This window comes from Sinocyclocheilus rhinocerous, unplaced genomic scaffold, assembly GCF_001515625.1.
Source record: "Sinocyclocheilus rhinocerous isolate Xijiao unplaced genomic scaffold, SAMN03320098_v1.1 scaffold1858, whole genome shotgun sequence".
Classification (NCBI taxonomy): Eukaryota; Metazoa; Chordata; class Actinopteri; order Cypriniformes; family Cyprinidae; genus Sinocyclocheilus; species Sinocyclocheilus rhinocerous.
The window spans coordinates 582,650-588,918 of NW_015647052.1; positions in this window are offsets into that span (position 1 = coordinate 582,650).

Sequence of the window (6,269 nt, forward strand, 5' to 3'; positions counted from 1 at the left end):
CCTTAAGTATCAAATGCATCCTAAGGTTTGAACGTCAAGCTGTGCCTTAGAGAAAAATATTTCTTTTTCTGTTTCACTGGTTGCACTTCATGGTGGTGGTTACTATGGAGATCACTTGCAACCACAGAAGGCCATTTTAGTTCCTGAGAGGGAATTATTTTCCTGTTCTGATTGAACCAGCTTTTCACTCCAACTTCAATTCTGTGACCAAACGCTGACACATGAACTATGAAATATCAAGAAATAGCAATCTCTAAAACCTTCTAAAACCTTGAGTATGTTACATACACATGTTAGTGTAAAGCTAATGTTAGCATGTAAAACTGATCAAAAGAAAATGAAACCTTCAATTGGTGGCCACTATATAGGCATGAGTTTGGTGTGGTGTGTATGATTTCATATTCATTTTCAGTTAATTGTCGTCTTACTAAATGTTCTGTTTAAAACAGTAAAGTTCCTTAGATTAAAATGGACCATGCACATTCATATTTGTAAAAATGTGAAAAATACAAATGTCCAATGTCATTCAAAAATAGAAACGTATCACTAGATGGCACCAATGCTCTATTGAAATTTAATTTCTTCTGCTAGTTTTTGGACAATAAAAGCATACTCAACCTGTTAACGTTTTTAACAATGACACAAAGGTCTCCTTAAAATGACTGACCATTGTTGAGTGCAAATTTCCATTTTTATAAATGTAAGGTCTTTAGTTCTTATACTTTATAACCTTTCTATCATCAATATGACAATTCCAATACCAGTCAGTGTGTTCGTGGCTTACTAATGGGAATTTCTTTCCATCACATGTTGGTTGTTGATAGAAAATGAATTTGTTTTTTGTGAATTTGTGTCATTTGTTCAATTAGAACATGCTACAAGTTGTGCTTTGGTCTGCAATCATTTTAATGAAAGCACAAACACAGTGCGACCATCTGTCCACAAAACAGGAATTGATGTAATGTCCCCGATATCTGGAGGCACTTTGAATCATCCATGCAACCTCCATCTTCTCGAGATTTCCTTGATTATGGTGGATCATATCTTATTTTTCAAAAAAGAGGGTGGTGGGTTTGGGGGCATGGCTAGGGTTGCCAGCTTCAGAAAAGGAAAATAAGGGACAATCTTGGTTTTTCATAGCAATATACAGGTGCATCTCAATAAATTAGAATGTCGTGGAAAAGTTCATTTATTTCAGTAATTCAACTCAAATTGTTCATTGTTCATTTTGTGTTTCAAGAATGAGGTCCAAGGTTAAAAATTTCGGGAGAAATGGGTGAATTTACGTGATGTTAAACCAAAGATCCAAAATATTTGTTATTCTTATGGCCTAGGTGGTCATACGGCATATACCTTAAATATGGGACAAACTGCATTCCGTATGGCTTTCATTATACAGATTATATTATATTATATACGGAACGGTTGGCAACCCTAGGCATGGAGTGGCGTGGTGTAAATACTTGACAAATATGTTCACAACCATGCAACTATGTTATTGAACTATAATACATAAAGTTTGCAAAAATGCACACAGTGAATGGTGACTGTAGAAAGCAAAAGCCTAATCCCGGACATTTTGGGCGATTTAGAAATCCTGGCCAGACGCATTTTTTTAGGTCCAAAAAGAGGACGTATGGTCACCCTAACTTTGATGCTTTTATAATGGATGGTGGAATACGAAGAACATCATGGGAAAGAGAAGCCTAGCGGGTGTGTTGCACTAGTTTACTAGTTTTGGAGCACTTTAGGTCACAGATGCATCAAAAGTCCAACATCTGCTTCCATTTGAAGGGTCTGTTGTGAGCCTGGCGATTGAACATCGGTGTCTGTGGTTCTTGGACTGCTGCTCTTGTCATTGAGCATTGCATTGCATATTTCAGCACAAGAAGTTTCAGGTTATGTTTACATCTGGACATGGGAATATGCTGGGGCGTGTAGCTCATCTTTGGGCTAATATCAAACCAGCGAGGGTTTTACAGGAGGGAATAACGAATGAGGAAACCCTTTCAGCCCAGTTTTGATGGATGTCTCTGCCTCTGTTGTTTTACTCCATGGTGTCTAATATAACGGATACTGTTTCATGGAAGGAATTTGTTCTTCCATTGAGATGTGAAATGCATATTGATTATGGGGTGCCTTGAGTTTCCTGTCCGTGACAGGGATGGTATTGGCTGGAACCCGCTTTGGCTGTGAATTACAGTATGACAGGATCTTGCCAATTTGTCTACAGTTGAATTATCTTTACAGTGGACAAATTATATTAAGAAGTTTATAGGCCAGAATCCCTACTCTTGACCCTCTGGCAAGGATAAAATCATTCATCTCTAACACATCAGAAGATAAACAAGTCCACTTAGACTTCACCCTGGCTAAAGTGTTCTCACTGCGGTGCATTTCTGCCAAAATGTACTGTCATTCTGTGTATAGCACTAAGCATACAATTAAAAAGCTGAAGGAGAAAGCAGAAAGTGTGTTGGTATCCTGGCTGGTTCCATGGAATGTCCAGTGAGTGTCAGTTTAATAATGGTTGAAGTTGTCTTTGGCATGGATAAGTTCTGCTTACATGTGAGGTCAGATTGGTGAAGCTGCCACAGAAGTGAAGATAGATCAAAACAGGCCCTCATTCATGATTAATGAGTATAACCCCAAAGGTGGTCAAGGAATCAACCATGGGGATGAGATGAAATGCTGCTTTGCTGACTGTAATGATAAAACAGACGTCCAGAAGTTCCAGCTTATGGAAGATTCCGTTTGATCACACTTTCCTCTTCAGCTTTCGGATTCAAAGGACAATGATTAGTTTCTGCAAAAATACACACAGAACTCTTCTCATAAATTATTAATCTTAGTTCATCAAATGAATATCTGACTCATGCAACACCAAATTTATTCCTTAGTAAATATTTTTGTAAATTACTCACATGAAAATACTTACAGATCTGTTGTTACTTGTGGTTTTGTATGGCAAATCCATCAGAGAAATATAAAACGTCTGTAGTTCAAGAAAAATAAGCTTTTAGTGTAGTATTGTTAACTGTAAAATTCAAAAACCTGACTCAAGTGTCTTTTATTGTGTCCTGATCAAAGTGCTTTTGGCAGTATTTTGAGTGGAACACATGCTAAAGTATATTTCATATTTCATATTGGCGGTTTCATTGTTAGCAGAGCTTAGATGCAGACATGGCTGCTCATGTTGGCTAGAAAACATTGAGGAATGTTGTGGGCTTGTTGATAACCTCTCCCCCCAGCCCCTCGCGCTGGCTGTGGGACCCCGCTGAGCAGAACGTCTCTGAGGTTAGCTGGAGGTGCCCTCGACCTGACGGTCCATGCCGCCTCGTAAATCTGCCCGGCCTGAACCAACAGTTATTGTTCACAAGGAGTGTTGTTTGCCAGGATTTAGTTTCACCCTCAGATAATTGTTTGGGTAGTCAGTAGTGTTTAAATGTGCCTAAGGGTATCGGAATGTGTCAGCCATAACCACACGGCTCTCTGGAATACTTGATTCTAGTCAATTGTGCCATCCAGCGGACAGATATTCCCAGTATTTGCTGTCCCCCATGGCAACGCCATGGTGTGTGTTCACAGCAGTGAGACAACTCCACTAGAATGCCTTTTCAGACCAGTATAATCATCATATATATGTTGTTATATATACACATGTTAAATGTTGTATTTTGGACAATTTTATTCTGAGCAGACTGACTCAAAAAGTTGATTAAATTGACACCTTATCTTTACCCTGGACCTTCAGAAACAAAGCTCGCATGTTTCCAACTGTAATTCTATATATGATGATTATATTGGCCCAAAGCAGAGGTGTTGTAGCGTTTTGTGGCATTGAATGGAGGCTTTGCAGTGTATACACAAATGTCAATCCCACAATCCCCCACGGCAAGCATGTAGCTTTGCTCCCATAAGAATAAACAGAAAATGCCTGCTCTGATCGCCTCACAGATAGACACGCGTCGTAAAGAAACCAGCACTACTTTCACATCTTATGTATTACACAGCAGACATGATTTCTGTGAATTTGGTACCAACTTGTGTCTCAGTTATCCATTGTCGTGAAAATTACTTCAGAGGAATCAAGTTTTAAAATCTGTGTAATTTTGTTGCAGTGTGTGACTTGTTACTAGGCTGATTGTTTTACATTGTAATGGACTATTTTTTCTTTGTAAATGCTTTAAAATAAAACAGGTAAACTCAATCAAGTTCATGCCCAAGTATTTATTTATTTATTTGGTGTATAGTCATATAATAAGTGGTACATTATCTCTTACATAAGCCAGAGTTCCCTCACCTGCATGCAACACAGCAGGACAGAAAGTTACATTTCAGGCAGCCTGGGAGGATTGAATCTGCCTGGGCGCCGACATGCTCCCTCAGTGTGCTGCTGCAAAAGGCTGTGTAGCGAAGAATTATGCAATGCCATACTTGAGCCATACTTTAATTCCTTTGATTCCCATTGGACACAATTAAGATAGTCATGGTTGTAATTTTGACGCAGTGGTCCAAATGTGCTATCTCACTCACAGGCGGAGAAATGTCTTGCCAAAGAGGGAAAATATAAGGAGTTATGTCTCATTTATCTAGAGTAAACATACGGCCTCTGTAGCAAATCATCTTGTTATTTGACTGGGTGTATCCACAGTGGAATTTCTTATCGAGGATCAATTCAGATAGTATTATTAATAAACAAACTGTGCAGAATTTAGATAATGATATTACACATCTCTCAGTTTGCATTAATACTAGTGGAAAATACAATCAACTGAAAGACACCAGGTAGCACTGAAGAAAAATTTACTGTGATTAATGGGGGGGAAAAGGTTTTTGGAATAGTAGAGTCATTAAATATTCATGGTTGTGCTTCCCGTGTTTGCGCTGGTCTATGTTAATTAAATCACTTCAGGGATGAGGGTTTTCAACTTGACCTATTCATATCCTGTTTTTCCTCCTTTTTCCAGCTTAAAGACTCTAAGGACACTAAAAATTCCTTATTACATTAAGGTGCTCCCAGCTGTATTGTTTCATTATGTAGCAGACGACGTGAAAAAAAATATCTGTGCCATGCCTCGTCTGATTTTCTTAAACAATATCAGATGAACAATCATGCTGTAGTACTGAATCTGTGCAGCTGAGATTTGACTGCAAATATTCTGATATTCAGATCAACAGCATTTTATATATAAGAGGTTGAAATTAAGCCAGACAAATTTTGACTAGATAGTTTGTTTTTTTCTCAACAGAAATGGTTTCATGGTCTTTTCCATAATCTCCAATTTCCTGCATTCAAATAATGTCAAAAACACATCAAATCCGACCTGACTGCTCATACTGAAGCCATATTACAGGGGGAAAAACAGATACATTTATAATTTATTTCCAAGTGTCAAAAATCTGTTTGTTTTTAAAATCAGATTAAATGCAGTTTGGGGTTATTCATGCGGTGATCCATTAAACAGATTTTTTATCAAATGGGTCTACCATTCCCTTAACAGATAATTAGCCATTTGGAACTTGATTATTTGAGACATGAGAAATACTTTGTATTGTATGCTCAGTAAGAACTGAACTTTTATTTTATTTTTTTTTAAATCAGACCTCACACCACTCTGTCTGCCTACCGTCTCTCTACTAAGGACAAAATGTAGACTGGACCAGACAATGGGAAGCAGTAATAGACCATTCAAATAAACAAAGATTTGCAGAAGAGGCGAAAAAAGAAGCAGAGAATCTCTGACGTAAAAGCATCTACCGCACACGCAGTGTCAAAATGTAGTGTTTCTCTTTGGCCGTGGGACGTCAGAGCATGCCATTTGGAGGATGTTTAAACAGAGATGAGCTCGTCTCTTTGTTTTAGCCTATCTGCTGTACAGACCACAGGAATTCCAGGACAAGCCCTGCTTGGACCAGTCTCCTCATTATATTGGAGAACCGTAACTCTCAATCCTTTTTTTGGATGGCTTTATTCTCAAAAGTGTCATTAGAAACATGGAACAAGGCTAACACATATAAATATCATTGCATTACTGCTCCAAAATATAGTTGTACAATGAATGTGTTCTGAGAACACATATATATGTTCTAAGAATATTTTCCTAACTCAAATAAATAAAGCACCAGTTTGCACTGAAAGTGCGAAAACTAGCAAAACAATACCCTGGCTAACAATTTTAAGTTATAAGAATCTTGTGCATTCTCCTTAGGTTAGGAAGAACGGGATGTTTTTATAGTTCAAAAAGAACTCATAGATGTAGTTGTTT